Genomic DNA, 14,828 nt, shown 5'->3' with positions numbered 1-14,828 from the left:
ATGTGGTTTTTAAGCTTTCTTACAACAACATAACACATTTTATTGAATGCAGGCATTTTTTGTTTACTTCATGAAGAAGCATGTTAATGTGTTTGTAGTCAGTCATGAATATTATTTCATTCCCTGTTAACAAAAGGTTATGCATCCGGGCATTTTTTGTGATTCACCTTTTCGAAATCCCACGTTGTTTCTACTGGTACGTAAAAATACAACGATTATTTAGTGACGTCACAAACCAGCCTTACAATACAAGAGAAGCACTCATAAACATTCCCATAATGCGGCCGAAACATTTTGAGTTGATTTTGAGCTCTGCTATAAATAATTTTTAAAAATCGACAAAAATGCCGAGTGTGACCTCGAGATTATTAAATTGCTACCACTGAAAGAAACCTAGTGACCTGAATGGCTTATCTACTGAACACTCGAACTATGCTGCTTCTACATATATATGCCGGTGGAATTACCCTTTGACCTATGATGAAAGTTGTTTTAGCGCTACTATTAAAAAACATAACTGGGAATATTATCAGCAAGTATAATTATTGTAATTTTGCTATAACATCTGTAACCTTCCAAAGGTGTGACACGTTTTCTAAAATTACAGACAAACAGTTTTTTTAAAGTACCAATCTACCGATCGCAGCATTCTACTGAAATAAACCATCCAGCAGTACAATAGTCTGGGCATCACTGTATTTATATGCTTTCTTGGGTGTTTTGAGAGGGTGAACCGTTGGACATTGTTTAATAAGTGTAGTGAACGTAAATTTCTAGTGTATTTAATTTGTTTTCTTAGAAATTGATATTGCAACGAGTTGTACTGAATTTGATTGGGAATCCCCAATTCTCTAATGTATCTAACGGCTTAGTAGGAATGTGTAATGTCACCAACACTATTGAACGTGTGGATGGATGGTACAGCGGAAGGACCGTCACCTGCGCACGCGCGGGAATTGAGTTTCAAGCGACGATAACAACACACGCTAAAACACAAAGGCTCATGGGTAGACGCTTATTTGTAAACAATGACACACTATGACCATCTGACGCATGCGCAGGTGACGACGCCCCCGCTTTAATAGCATTTCTACTGGTACAGATGATAAAAAATAAAGAAAAATACAGCAATTATATAGTGGCACCACAAAACAGTATTTCATATCGCAACCTACTCGTGAAAGACTGAACACGTGATCTCTAGGTGCAAATTTACCTGTGAGTTAGATATTTTATACATTCTTGTGTATTATTTTATAATTTTTGACGGTCATTTGCTCTGTGTTGTTTGGACTTACCCTATACGACTTGTGTTATACATCTTTATTCCAGTATTTTGTTTTCACCATATGAAACATCTGTTTACAATTAATTATTAATTCGTGTCAAAAACGTGCATATAATGTTTTCGACACGGTTTATCAGTCAGCTCATGTGCTGAATCGATAGGTTAAACAGCCGATGTCAATAGAGTAGCCTATCACGTCCTCAATTGAAATATAAAGTACAGGGGGAACAGTACTGTGATTTCGCCCAATCTCCCGCTTTTATGTCGACCGCTTATCGCTTAATTTCCGACCGGAAAAAGAGCACATTTTTATGGCTTTATTTTTTAGTTTGCTTATGGACAACACTGGCAGTATGTCAGAATATTGTTTAAAATAAAATATTCCATTTCAGTCAAATCAGATTGTGTGCATAACTTTAACATCTATGAAAACCAGAAAGACAACTATAAATCAATGTGAACTTCAGATAATTTTTAGCAATGTTACCGGCTTGTGCATACGAAAATAAAGCGGAGAGGATCCGATGAAATTTAAGAAGCGGTTGGAGAAGCGAGCAAAAAAAAATCAAAAAGCGGAATCAAGCAAGAGATTGGGTGGAATTAGTACTGTACATTCGCAAGCGATTCCTTACTTTAATCGACAAGTAATTTCTTATTTTCACAATACAATTTGTTATTTGGTAATGTGACAGTCGTTAGTATTCATGTAGGTCCAATCAGTGCTATTGTATTATCCATTTCGACAATCCGGCCCTGCTCGACGATTATTGCATTTTTATCGCAAAGTTCATATTTTCTTCCGGGTCAATGACTCCAGAATCAATTGGGTATTACTACGTTATTTTTGAATGATTATATTTGGTTTCACGTGATAGTTGGCCTAGCATTATTATATAGCAATGCAAACAGGTCCAAGTCCACGGCATGGATCAGAGTGTACCCCAGACCACTGGTTTCGATGAATGGTATGGGGTAATCACAGTGTAGCTTGTGGATAAGAACTGAAAATGGATACCGATGACGGATTTTGAGATGAAATTATTACGTCTAAGAGTGGATTGTTAATGGTTGATGTTAAAAAACGCAATATCAAAGAAAAAAGTGTCCCCATTAATTATATACAACATCCCTTAATGATTAGAATTTGTCGTGTAATATATACTTGTCAGTTAATTGTTTTGTTCTTGTTGGGTATTTTTGTCATGCAGCATTTTGTATGTGTTCTTGAGCCCTTTATAACACGACTTGTGTTAACGATCTATGGTCCACTATTTTATTTCCTCCATACAAGATATCCGGGGGAGGGTTCATGTTGTTTACCATTTTGAATGCCCGTATTTTTGTATTTCTACTGGTAAATACAATCAAGAATACAACTATCATTTAGTGACGTCACAACTAGTCTTTCATGTCACAATCTACTGGTTTAATACAGTAGAAGCACTCACTAGGTCAAAATACACTTGTGAGTTAGATATTTATAGGTTTTCATATAATGTAGTACTACTCACTACAAAACAGAAGATATTCATCTCTGTACTCACGTTCTGTGGAAACTATTCCACTTTGCATTTGCTTGGACAAACCACGACCCAGTCGGAAGGCAATGACCAGGACAGCGGCAGAATGGGACGCTGCAACAGATAATTGTATCATTTCGATGTTGAGATCCGTTGTTTTTGGCGATGAATTAGTATTAAAAACTCGTTATCTGACAATTTCTCTCTTTTTAAATAGCTCCACCTTGATCCCTTTTTGAAAATAACATTGTATTCATATCCATGGTACGGGGCCTTGATGCTCAGTAATTGGACACATTATTGCGAATAATCTGCTGGAATTTCATCATTCAATCCACTGGTATTGATAATGATATAATATAATCATAGATAATGATTTCGGAAATTCTTGAAGTGCGAGATATGACTAGAAAATAGAGAAAATGAAAAAAAATACCGTGGTACAACAACCATACAACCATGTACAAACCAATTTCAATGAAAATGAAGTACAATATTTTTCAGTAATATTGACACGTGTTGTTTAGTATGATGGATCCCCCATGATTGGGTACAAGAGCATAGAATTAAAAATATCATTCATAAAAGACATGAAACCATCAAAAGTGGCCTTATAAACATCCATTTAATTTATAGTGGGGTGGGCAGAGTATGCCGGTGCTTATTTTTATTACTGTCTGACCACCGAATTTCCCATTTATCTTGACCATTTCCAAACAAAAGCTCCATGTTGTGACATGTGGCAAATGTCCAACTGTCTTAGGTAATAAGATAAAACAGGTAAACTTGTACGGAGCCAGTGAATTTGATTCAAGCAAAAAAAACTACATTCACACCAGCAAGACAAAAATTGACAGAAGCATTGCAAAGAACGTAATTGTTGCCTACAAGCTGCAGTGCCCTGATCAGCTATCACACCTTACATCACAAACCCACAAGCACACAATATGTGAAGTAAGAAATAGCAAAAAAACTTTTGAAAAAGTCAAAAAATGAAAAAAAACACACAGGCATATAAATACTAACTTTGTAGGATCTTTATTTGCTCCAAATAATCCATAGTAGAACTAGGCAATACCGACACATGTACATGCTAAAAACGCAAATGCTCATGGATGGACGCTTGTTTGTAAAAAGTGACACGCTATGGCCGTCTGGCGCATGTACAGGTGACGACTCCCCCGCTTTAATTAAAATTAAGTTGACGATTTCGGAATGTCACTTTAAGAATGAAAATTCGCCAGAAATTTATTTATATGACATTACGCAAACATTCATTTGGTGAAAGATTTTTAGCTAGATTTTTTTCTCAATGAGATGATTAAAACATTCAATCTCGGAAAAAATGTATAGGCTAGCTTATTCTGCATATGTATGTCAAAGGGTTGAATTACAGCACATTTCTTTTCATAGATAAAAAATATATAATTCCAAAAACTATCAGTAAACACATTATAAATGAATTTAAAGTGTCATAATTTCATTAAAATATTATACTGAAATTAGCGTGTATATACATGGTACATTATAGTTTGTAAATTTGTTTGCAATAATATACATCCATCTTTACTACTACATGGATATTTGATACTAACTGGTTATTGTTATGCAGATATATAATTTCCAGAAGTATATTGAGCATTATGTACGTTTATTATTTTTTCAGTGGATGAAAAACCTTCTATGGGTGCAATGCTTTTGAATGAATAAAATGCACATTTTTACTCGGAATTACAATAATATTTCTATTATGTATTAAGTTATTTGAACTTTGCTTACACTGCAAGACTTGGGCCTATGTGATCTTGTTTTAATTTATATAATATTATTATTCTGAATATGTATGTTATATTTACAGTATTTTCAAACTGTTAATCAAGTGACAACATGGCAACTAAGTTTATGTGTGTAGCTTTGGCACTGGTAAGTTTATGCTGATACATTTTGTAAATGGTTTAGAGTCCTCCACAGCCACATAATTATTATTATTTCATTGGTGATCATTGTAAACACTTCACGCGTAGGACATATATTAAGCCAACATTTTATTTTTCTAGTGTCGATAAACAAGATGTGGATCATCGTAATGTTGTTTGAAATTAGTTCCAAATTATAATAGTTAACATTTTTATTATTGTATAACATAACAATTACTGCAACATGATGACATATACCCAATACTTGGTATATATATATATATATATATACATTCCCTTATAGTAAAAAATGAAACGTACATATTTCATGTATTCTTTGTTGATTTCAGATGCTGATCTGTATCATAATAAGTCCTGCAGAAGTAGATAGTTCGAGTTCGGAATCAAGAGAAAGTCAATCAGCGAGTGATTCATTTGAATCGGTCGAAACGATCGAGGAATTAGGCGATAATAGTATGTATATATCTATGTTATTACAATTACATGTATCTTGATGTATCACATATGGTATAGTCGTGACCTGTCCTCGTGAAATGCGTTTAATTGATTAAGATAATTATACATTGTGAATTTCCTTAGCTCGGTTAGATTTTGGGAAGAAATAGCTGCTCTAAAAGTTCTAAACTCAGTCGCCGGCTTTTACAAGGTAAGGCTAAAAGATGTCGCTGATGGTTTATTCGAGCAAGTACTATTTGTTGCAGTATATGTACATAAAACAATAGAGTGCGGTAATTTGTAACAAGAAAGACATAAAAATAAAACTACCCTTCACTAGAATAAAGTTGTAAGGATCCAATCAAATAACATTCATGACTTTTCAAGCGGAAATACCAAAAACATTTAATTATAGTTTTCGTCATTTAAAAATATTAAAATTATCAAATTAATCATGTAATATAAATATTGCAGAATGTTAGTTGTATCATTTGCATAGGAAATATAACTTAATTCATAACTTTTTTCTTAAGGAACCATGTGAATAATTACGTAATGACATCGACCCAACCACTGACCCAAATGTGAGAGTTTTATGCACTGCAATGATTTTGACTTTGTAAAGTAGTCTAAGATAGTTTCCTATGCAAAACACTATGATTTGACACATTTTGCACTGTGTCAAAAGAAATTTCTCCTCGTTTTAGGCTACAATTCGACAATGTTATGATTGATGATTTACCGACAAAAAAAGAAGGTTATTATTTCACGGGTGCCATGTAAGGACGTACTCTAACGTTTTTGTTCTTTTTCAGATAAAGTGCAATTCATGCTGTGTACTTGATGAGTGATTAAGAACGAAACGACTTTTAACTATCAACAATGATTAATTGGTGGTGGTGATAATATACCTTTAACTGTATTAAAATATTCTGCATTGATACTAGTTTTAAACATATATACACATATACATATTTCCACTGTCGGATCATGAAGAAAGAAACCCTTTGAAATTTAAAAATGTCCCCAGTCGGTCAAGTGTTAAAACTAAATCATTAAACATATATAAGACATGTATTGTAGCTACTTCGAACACAATTGGTCAAAGTATTTCAAATAAACGATTTAGGACACATACAAATATGGCCACCTTTAGCTCATTTTTAATTAATACAGCTGGCGTATAGACATATCCGTGAAATGACGTGTGATGAACGGAGCTAAACAAACATGAACGGAACCCAAAGCGTAAGTCTCTAACTGTATTTGACCAGACTAAAAATATCATTGCTGCAGCCAAAATTTTACCTATACTGGGAAATGTGAAAAAACAAACAAGACAAGTGACAATAAAATCATGTTGATGATTTCACTACAACAACCGGAGCACAATATATAATACACGAAGATACACTCAATTTCGATTAAAAAATTGGATACAGAATGACGATAATAATAATTGTGATCATTATGTATATTTGAAGATTCATTAAAACATTCTCGCGATACTTGTAAATCTTACGTGTACACTTCACATTTCGCACTGGAGAGGCAAAGTATGATTGCTAAATTCACAATATCAATGGATTGGTTGAATAGTCTTGAAGCAGCTGACAATCTAAAGTTGTGTCTAGACCTATTGATCTTCAAGAAACGACAAACAAAACAAATTATTAGCTACACACAGTATATGACTTGCCATGCAGGTTTACAGATGCAAAGATCTTTACAGTATCAAAGGGGAACTGATATTATAAATAGGAGCAGGATGGCCACTGCAATTAGTATGTTAATCCGAACCAAGCCGCTCACATGGACCTCCACATGGGTAAAAAACGAAGTGCGTAACAATCTAAGTGATGCTTTTAAAAACTGTAAAAAAAGAAATGTTGAGTTATAAAAAGGTTAGTTTGCTGATTTTGTTTACCCTTTTTGCTGTTTATTTCTTCGGCTATGTGTTTGAGTTGGTCTGTAAAACTGGACAGGGCCTGTGATTTGGCAAATCAGGCGAGCAAAAAATCGATCGCCTGACCAAAAAAATAAACACGACTTTAACGGTCTTTAAAAACAAATGTGCCGAACGTTTATGACACAAATGGTTACGCTTATTCCCCATTGCCTGCTATCCGTGTTGTATGAATCGCCCACTGTGATTGGTCGTAAGTTTCGTCCTTTGCATCACAGAACGAATCAGGTTTCATATAATGACATTTGACTGGGCAAAATCGTTGATATACGGCGGGTACATTAGCGTAATCGCACGCGTATATTCTCGATATTCGAAGATATATGTTAGTCGGCGCACACGTACATTCAACGTGTGTACGGGGAATACGCAACGTATTTTCGCGCATTCGGAACATACTGATACGTAAATTTACACATCATTATATTTACGCAGACCGGAAGTATACAGTCCACACATTTACGTAAACGTAATGTAGAACAATGTTGTCTAACGTATTCCTACGTATACGTAGTATATACAGACACGTGAGGAACCAGTGCACAGAGTTAATACTGACACAGATATATGTAGCGTATACGGCCACGCAACAAACCAGTGCATATAATTAACATCGGCGTAGATCTACGTATATTTTGCGTATACTCGGCAAATTTGAAGTGCATGTTATTGGCTGATTTTTCGGGAACATTTGCATACAGGTCACATAATATAGGTCAAACTTCATTTCTGCAACACTGGAATAGTTAGAAAAATGAACACAACTTAACGACCAACGTCGTGGCGTGGTACGCAAGCGTGCCATACAAATAAAACAAAATTACCTTGAAAAGACAAACGTTTTAAACAACGTTTTTATAGGTCCATGTATGAACTAATTGTGAAAAATATAAGAATGACGAAGCTACTGCAGAGTCAATCCAGGCACGTTGATTTTCAAAACTTCTAAACAGATTGATATTATTCTCTCGTAGTGACTTGATTTCGGGCTCTAAAATAGCAAGTTGACCACATTTATAACCTCATCAATGTAGTTAACCCAATGGAACGCAGAGATAACTTCAAACAAATTAAGGTATTTCTCAATGGCCTGCATGATAACAATCCTGTAATTTTAGGCGGTGACTTTAACTGCACTACAAATCCCGCCCATGATAGAATTAACGCAACTGAACCAGATCGCGCTAGTGCTGAACTTTTATTATCCATTATGAAACGGCACAAACTCGTAGATGCATGGAGTCTTTTCCATAGGAACATGGTCCATTATACTTAGTCAAGAAACAACAGTGCAGCACGACTAGATCGTGTCTACATTCCAAAAAATCTGGCCACTCGGGTCCAACTTGTAAAAATCGGCACAGGTGTTAACTCCGACCACTCACCAGTGACGTTGAAACTGTCGCGTGCCTCAATAAATACTCACAGTCCCATTTGGTGCCTGAATACTCAACTATTGGAGGACGAACAATTTCTGGAGTTACAGACTTGGTGGGACATTGGTAAGCTGAAAATCAAACTGCTTTCACAACAATACAGTAATTTCGGAAACTCATCACTTAAAGAAACTAACAATATTCTAGAAAACGAACTGTGTAATCTCGAAAGCAGCCAATCCACTGACGCAAATGTAGAAACTCGCATCAAGGAAAAAAGGGACTGTTAGAGAAACTTATTAAAACACGGGTACAGGGCGCCATCGTGAGGTCGAGATTCAAACAACTCAATAAAAGCAATGTATCAACGTCCTTTTTTCCGAACTCGAAAGTCATAAAGGGAGGAAAAAATGGATGCCACAACTTGAGTCGTTAACTGGTCAACTTACGGACAACCCAACTGAAATTAGAAAAATCGTTTAAGATTTCTATTCACACCTGTATACGCCAAACTCAGTTTCTATAGAAGCGTAAACTTCAACTTAGTGATTCGAGTAGAGACAACATTGATACGGAAATACAATTTGATGAACTCACCATAGCTGTTAATTAATTGAATAATAATGCGTCACCTGGTATTGATGGGCTCCCGGGTGAGTTCTACAAAACTGTTTGGCCGTTAATCGGACGTGATTATTTTAAAGTTTTCTCTGCCTCTATTAATGCAGGCAAATTACCACTATCTTGTCGCCGAGCTGTCTTGTCGCTAATATCTAAGAAGGGTAATACAAACTTGATAAAAAAAACTGGAGACCAGTCTCACTTCTATGCAGTGACTACAAAATTCTTACAAAAGCTTTGTCTATGCGGCTGCGTGGTGTTCTCGGGGAAGTAATTCACATAGATCAAAGTTATTCAATACCAGGTCGGAATATTTCTGACAACATTAATTTACTACGAGACGCAATTAGTTATGCCAATCAACAAAATATTACACTTGCGGTTTTTTTACTTGATCGGGAGAAAGCATTCGATCGCGTGTATCATAGTTATTTGAAGAGTACCTATTTTATTAAGTGGATATGACATTGTATACAGACACGCAAAGTTTAGTGAAAGTTAACGACGCCCTCACTTTGCCTCTTGAGTTCAATCGTGGTATACGTCAGGGCTGTTCCCTGTCCGGACAACTTTACTCACTGTGTATCGAACCGTTACTCAATAAAATTCGTGATAAGAATGAAACACGTGGTCTTGAACTGCCAGGTCCTAGACAAATGAAATCACACTTGTCCGCCTATGCAGATGATGTGGATGTTTTTATTACGTGTAATAAGGATTTTGAAAGTTTGCTGCACTGGCTGAATACATATGAACAAGCTTCAAATGCTAGAATAAATATGCAGAAATCGGAAGGTCTCTGGACTGGTAGTTGGAAGTGGCGCAATGATCGACCGTTTGACGTGCATTGGAACAATCAAAGGCTAAGGTTTTTGGGTATGTATATCGGGAATTCTGATGATTTTAACAGTAATAACTGGAACGATACTGTTTACGCCATTGACACTAAACTTGGCCACTGGCAACAGTTTGCTCGAGCTTTATTGTATCGTGGGCGAGTTCTAATTATTAATCAACTACGTGCGTCAAAACTATGGCATCGATTTATTAGTATGTCACCCTCTATCGACCTACTTGACACGCTGCAGATTAAATTTAATGACTTCTTGTGGCAAAGACGGCACTGGGTTTCGCGAGATGTCATTTTCCAACCTGTTAAAGACGGCGGACAGGGTCTCGTGCACCTTGTATCGCGTGTTACTGCCTTTAGACTACAGTTTATTCAGCGTTACCTGTACTCTGAACTTGAACATTCAAGTTTTTGTTTTACAGACTTTTATCTCAAACAAATCGGGAATTTGAATTACAGTAAACAACTTTTTGCCATTAATTTCCTTGATATTCCTGTTAATAACTACTTGTCAGTTTTTTAACTACAAGTAGGGATTTGATTGATCAAACTCATCGCCGTTGGAAAACAGCAGACGAAATTGCGCCCTCAGTTGCTATTAACTCCCGTCGGGTTTTGACACGAAAGCTAAAACTGATTCATAAAGGTATTTTACAAAGTTTTGAAGATATGGCTCATTTGGAGTATTTCCATGAAGAAACCGAACCACTGAAACCACTTGAAGCAGTTAAATATCATTTCACTTTGCTCTGTAAAACAGAGGTAGAGAATGACGAATCTATCTGTCTGTACAAATTTGAGAAAGGCGCTATATATCAGTTATTGGTTAAGACAATAGCTTTGAATAATGCGAGGTTGGACACAGTGCGGAGAGATTATTCAGATATACCCGCCTTGCTCATGCTGAACTATCTGACATATTCCGTAGTAGGATTAAAACATAGTTGAACTCTGGTGACCTTGCCCTTTGTTATATAATATAATTCCCTTTATCATAGTTTGTTTCAATATAAATATGCATTGTCATAATTAATTTTGAATACAAACAAGTTTTGGGGTTGAACCAACAGTGGGGAATCAGTCTATCGAATGTCCTTAAAATATGTAAATATCTTACAAAAACATTGGTGCCTTATTTGTTTAATTATTTTAAGGAACATAATTTCCAGCTTTATTGAAAGTAATTGAGATATTTTAGAATAAAAACAAATGTCTCATTGCAAAAAAAGTGCTGCATTTAGATGTGAATAGATTCATAAAACATGCAAGATAACAGAAAAATTTAGCTGGCTTTAGTTCAAGTATTTTGTACAGGTGTCTGTCAAAAATGAATGATTCACTGAGACAAATATGAACTGCCTCATTGTGTGACTACTGTATTATATGAAAAGTAAAAAAAACACCCTTTATGAATAGCTATCAAGCTCTGCTTTGTATGCAAATCAACTTAAATAGTTGGTGTCCAGTGGAGGGAGAAGTCAACAGTACTGTTGTCTCCTGAGAAACTACATCTTCAAACACTGCAATCTCTGAAGTGCGTTTTTAAACTAGTATTATAAAAACTCTATCATTCTGTTCTAATAGCTGAAACATATTCCTGTGAGTTTTCATTTGTCGAATGAACTGTTTGTCAAATACAGAATACATATATTTTAGAATAATTTTCTTTTTAAATGTGGATGAAATGTTTTGCTTTTAATGTATTTTTTATGTATTGTTTTTGATTTGATAACTTTTGGCTAAACAGATTTTCTATTAGCTTCAGATCTTGATCAAAGTTTGGCACCCAGTTCATAGCAGTGCTTATATTGATTTTCTGACATCTTGTTTTCTGTGAAGATTGTATTGGTAGGTTTGCAAATGTGTATCAGACTGTGCAATCTCTCCATGAGTTGGTTTTGAAACCCAGTATGGGATTCTGAGATACATTATCAAGGATATTATTACAAGATAAATCATTTGCTTCATTGAACACATACAACAATGCATATTTCCACTGAGATCAGTGACCTTTGATGTGTATCACCAGTGATCAGTCAAGTAGAAACAGTCAAAATATTTTATCAGATTTTCTCAATTTTTGCATGATATTTTCATACAGGACATCTGTTGTTCAAACTCAGGGAAGACTTTATACTGATGAATAAGGTGACCAAGTTTTATAAAGTTTGGAATAGAATTAGTAAAGTTATTATGCACACAATAACAATTATTAACGACGACGACGACGACAACAACAACAACGACGACAACGCCGGACAAAATTTTTCCCTTAATATACTTTTCCCTTCCATCTTTGATGGTACGGGCAAGGTAAAAACGTATTTTAATTGAATTTCAGTACTCCAAGTTTTTAAATAAATTGAATCTATTTCAGAAATGTTGGTGCCATAACGAAGTTTTATGTAAAGTAAATGACACTGAGTTACAGTATTTAATATAAAGAGCTGGTCTCTACTTGTTAGTAATAAAAAGTGTAATGTAATATTTTATGTGTAAACTGTCTACAGTTAAGATTTATGTTAAAAATTAAAATCTCATTCTTCTTTCTTGAGGAGAGGGCGTACTTTTCAGTAGCTCTCGTAGAATTGCGAATACTGCTCCTGTTATATGTTTCACTGAACACTTCACAGACATACTCTTGTGCAAGGTAGTTCGGAATATTATTTATTGAACTATAACAAAATAGCTGCGGGGATTGGCGTGATTTCCGCGGACTACTTGTCTGGGGTCGGTTCACACTCCAACGAGCCAACATGGCCGCCATGGCAGACAAAGACACCTTCAACATTACAATGAAGAATGCAATACGCCTGGAAACAGAGATGGAATCACAGTGAATGATTATGTTGAAAGCATTGCAGAGATGGTTGGCCCTGCAAATATCATAGCAGCTTCTCGGATGATCAGGTCAGTTGTTGTATTTCTGAAGAATACAGATATCGTTAATGAAGTTTGCTTATCCGGAATCGTCACTGTCAATGATATGCTAATCCAACCTGAACCAATGATAAAACCAGCCACCAAAGTTATATTGTCTAACGTACCACCTTTATTAGCCACAATACAATAAAACAGCATTTATCTGAATATGGAAAGGTATTGGAATCCACGTTCCGCTTCATACCCCTTGGATGCAAACAGGAAAACTTAAAACATGTAAAGTCCTTCCGACGACTAGTATTTATGGTTCTAACACAGAAGAACATTAATGGCGTGAAACATCAAGATCGCACTTACCCAATATATATTTCAACCAATGAAATACGATGCTTTAATTGTCACAAAACTGGTCATATTCGAAGCAACTGCCCACTTCAAAATACTCAACAACATAATCAAAATCAACACGACCCGGACGTCAATACCGATAAAACACCGACTGCCATGGAAACCAATGTCTGCAATCAATCAACAAATGAAAAAACTGATGATGTAACTCCTGAAATCACTGCTAAAATCAATGAAACAATAGATACCATGGAAACGACTAGATGCAACAACACAGTGTCAAATGACATAATCAATGACAATACTGATAACAATGAGACTGATATAAACATATCAAACACAGCTATTCAAAACACCAAAGCTATCAAATACCGCTGCTAATGACAAAGACCTACCTACCTACCAATAGTCGAGGACAGGGTACGATTCCCTTCTTCGCCAGTAACCAAGCAACAAACTACGAACCAACCAGAGCGAGGACGGCCAACAGACGCATACAATGCACCCAGCTCAAGCAGGGACGTTGCCATGCAACCTGTTGACATTCCTACTAGCAACAGATTTTCATCTCTACTCGATGATGCATCATACATCGAAGATGACGATGATACACAGTCAATGTGTTCAACCACATCCAATGTTTCTCAGCTGAGCGAAGCTACAACACAAGATCAACAAGGCCCATCGAATGATGACTTAATCGATTTTCTGGAGGACATTAAATACACAAAGAAACAGACTGAAAAATGTACAGATTTCTGTCCGGACTTAAAAGTACTTGTTAAATCCTTAACCCGTTTTCAGAAGTCTGATGCTGTCTCCTCCCAATTAAAAATACGTATCACAAAACTCACGATAAAGCTTTCTAAGTATAATAAAACCGCCCATCTACACGTTTCCGAAAGGTGGAATGAACAAAATGTCAATGTCAAATCGTTCTTATCTTCGGAACACGTTCCGTATTAGTTCGCATACATAATGTTCCCGACTGAAACGTTATACACAAAAATATTTATTTAAAAAACAGAAGACAAGTTATTTTCTGACGGGCTTGATCTACACATTTAAAACTCATATATTTACGAAACATTTACCGTGTATTTGTACACATTCGAATAAAATTAGAGTTAATAAAATATCATCTTCAAGATTAGATCAGCACGTATGTATATGCTTTCTAACGTCCGAGTTTGAAGTGACAGAATTTACTTTGTTGTTCGAGTTTGGGATGTAACGTATCCTTTTTGCCCTCGTCTGTTTTCACTCATATGCTTTCCAACGGATTCAATATGAACGCTGCGATCTTCCTCGACATTACGGGTAAGCGTACAATTGTCTACGTACATCCGGGCCTAAAGCAGACACACTAACTAGAATTGCATAAAAATACATGATATGTTACTAAAATAAACACCAATTACATGACCGATATTTTCAATAGAAACAGGTATAATTCTACTTATATAACAATTGAAATCAATCGGACAAACTCGACTCATATTGGTCAGTCAATGTCTACATGTATTCGGCAACACAGGAGACGTTTTTAGATCGACTCAAGATGCTGTGCAATTCGACAGTTCCGGTAAACGATTGTTACAAGT

The 14,828-nt window shown here is 35.7% G+C and overlaps 1 long non-coding RNA gene across 1 annotated transcript; it reads left to right on the top strand.

Annotated features, from left to right (window-relative positions):
• Positions 1–1,082: 1,082 nt before the first annotated feature.
• LOC146733923 (uncharacterized) lies at positions 1,083–6,121 on the top strand. The gene is made up of 5 exons (XR_014926564.1): positions 1,083–1,218; positions 4,667–4,731; positions 5,075–5,198; positions 5,325–5,391; positions 5,996–6,121. It is a non-coding gene; the product is annotated as an uncharacterized LOC146733923 (long non-coding RNA).
• Positions 6,122–14,828: the final 8,707 nt, after the last annotated feature.

This window comes from Saccoglossus kowalevskii, chromosome 15, assembly GCF_978046115.1.
Source record: "Saccoglossus kowalevskii chromosome 15, keSacKowa6.1, whole genome shotgun sequence".
Taxonomy (NCBI): domain Eukaryota; kingdom Metazoa; phylum Hemichordata; class Enteropneusta; family Harrimaniidae; genus Saccoglossus; species Saccoglossus kowalevskii.
The sequence above is the reverse complement of the archived record's forward strand: the minus strand, read 5'-3'. Positions and strand labels throughout refer to the sequence as shown.